Raw genomic sequence first — 2986 nt, forward strand, 5'->3', positions numbered from 1 at the left:
AACCAAGAAGAAAGAACGCAGATTCTGCTGGAACAGTGTCAGGAAACTCTTTAGAACAATATATCTCGAAATTCTCACTTGTAAAAGTTGTCAAATGAAGCTTCATAATCCTTCCTTTATATAGTAAGCCACGTAACCAACTTTCCCAACCATTTAGCTTAAAACTCTCCCTTGAAAGATAATGTCCACTCATTTTAAAACAAACCCATAAAACATGATAAGACAAAACAAACTCTGTTAGGATCCATGAGCATAATGAGCATTGAAAACTTCAACCTAACTTATTATAAAAATAAAATAAACTATCTTAAGGTTTGTCAAATAATTAAGCCAATACTAATGTGCATTATTTTTGCACTTACACCCCTGCATTTCGTCATGTAAACTTTAATAACAAAATATTCCGTTAACTATTATTATTCTTAACTTACTCATTGATTTTCATAAGGAGGGTCAAAGGTTCGAACCTCACCGAATCAAAATTGACATAATTGTTAAACATATACTATGAATATGCTAGAGTGTATTAAAATTGCAATATAAATTTTGCATTAGGCATTTGATGAAACAGTACACCTAATTTACAGTATATATTCAACACATATGATAAACTATGCCTATTATCATTATTTTTTGGGAAGGAGGATTTGGTTCTGTTTTTTTTTTTTTGAAGGTGCACTGTGCCAAGATACTAGAATTGCAGGGAAGCACACTATGGTTCTAGATTAAATCAAGAATTCATTTATGTCAGAAGTGACAATATATAAGAGGAAGGATGGATCACGCCAATTAATAGGGGTTTGATGCGAACTTGGTTGACCCGATCTTCTCTTCACACTCTAATTTAAAAAGGATTTTTTTAGAATGATTATTAGGCTTGGTGTGATCAATTTGTAGGTTTAATTTAGGTTGGGTAAATGGTTGTTTTGGATTTTGATGTATAGTGGTTTGCCACGTCCGGTTGTAGAATGATAAAAATCGGAGATGACGCCACAAGACTGGTAATTTCCTTAATAAGTCAAGTTTGCCATGATCAACTTAAGGCCGAACTCATACTGAGTTTCAGAAAATACTCAGTTTTCTATCTCAAAAATTCTCTAATTCTATATATTTCATTTGGCTGCAATGACTTTAAATAGCCATTAACAAGCTGATTACAACCGAGATAATTATTAAATATAGGATAAACTAATCCTAACCAACAAACTAAGATATATATGAAAATTAATATAATCCTAACAAATTAAATATAAAATAATATTAAAATAATCATCATAATTAATTGACAAAACTAATTCTAAAATATCCTAAGAGGCAATTCTTGATTCTCGTGCCCACAACAAGGTTTGTGTTGCAAAAATTATGCTGGGATACTACCCAATGAGGGTGTTTCCCTAAACTGATATTGCACTAGTTAATTTTATGAAAAATTATTCCTCAGATCATAGTTATGTATCAGGGCCGGCCCTGGGCAAGTCTGCCCAGGGCCTATGCACAGGGCCCCCAATTTATGGGGGCCCCTTAATAAAAAAAAACATTATAGGTATTATGTATACTGTATATAAGGGCGAATCAATTAAACGTCATTAGCAAATAACCTTTAACTCCTTAAGCAAAACCCTTTTTTCCTTGGCTTTTCATTCGGCGGAAAATCGGCGCAATTCAGCATGTGCTTGAGTTCATACATTACAAAAATTTCACAATTCACAAAAATTAGCGACAAATAGACGCCAATCGCCTAATCTCGACAGGCAGTAGTATGCGAATACATAATTGATGCAAACAGCAGACGATAGACGCAGCTGGACAAAATTTTTCAATTCTTCTTGATCATACAAAGTCAAAAATTCTCAAGTTCTTCAATTCTCGGTAATTAAAATTACTAAATATTTCACAATTTTTTTGTTTTATTTACATGACTTAATAATTCCGATTTCAAAAAATATATATTCAAAAAAATTTGTTTCTTGATTAATTATTTATTCATAGAGTTTCTAAATAAATTCTTATTTTTTCTTTAGGATTTTATAATTATGTCTTCTAGAAACTATTCATCTGGGTTTGAGAAGCGTAAAAAGGAAACAAGAATTGAGCAACTAATTCATTCTCAAAAGAGAGCGTTTGAAAAATTCATTATAAAAGAAACTCGATCAAATAGATGTGCAAAAAGATGATGTCAAGGAAAAATTGTTAGATGCTAATCCTCATATAGAATATCAAGATTATTGTGAGATTGAAAAAAAAAAATTAAATGATAGTATGCACAACGATGATAGATATTATTATGACAATGAAAATAATAAGAATGTTGATAGTTGTTTAGATGATATTGGTCACAATAATAAACAAAATGATTCGCTTTTATTGACTCAATGATTAGCTTTAATCTCTATTGAAAATGAGATTTTGAAAGAAGTGGATATCAAAAGTTTGTTAGATAATTTTGTGTCTAAATATATGTGCACGGCGCATGTCACTATTTAAATGAAATTTAGATCTATTTTTATACAATATTTATATTTTAAATTTTTGACACAATTTGTTGAACAACTATTATTTATATATACTAATTACTTGAAAAAGGGGCCCAATTTAAGATTTGCACAGACCCCAATTTTTATTGGAACGGCCCTGTTATGTATTATTGAAATATTTACTTTTATTAAAAATTTGATAATCTTGTATTGATATACGCCATGATACCGAATGATATTTTGATAAATTTTGAAACACTAAAGATTATTCCCGTAATGTGCGTGTGGCTACTAGCATATAGTAATAAATGTAAATTAATTGTTTTCAAAAAAATGTAAATTAATTAATTAATATGTAAATAGTAAATGTAATACCCTATTGCAAATTGTTATTTCCTTACACAAAAAAAAAGTTTACTGTATTCGGTCTCGGTGACTCGGTGTATTAGTTGCAATTGAGGATTAAAATTTGAGCCTTTTCTTTCCTATCGCCGGGAACGAAAAAAGATAAA

Source organism: Ipomoea triloba, chromosome 9 (genome assembly GCF_003576645.1).
Source record: "Ipomoea triloba cultivar NCNSP0323 chromosome 9, ASM357664v1".
NCBI classification, from domain to species: Eukaryota; Viridiplantae; Streptophyta; class Magnoliopsida; order Solanales; family Convolvulaceae; genus Ipomoea; species Ipomoea triloba.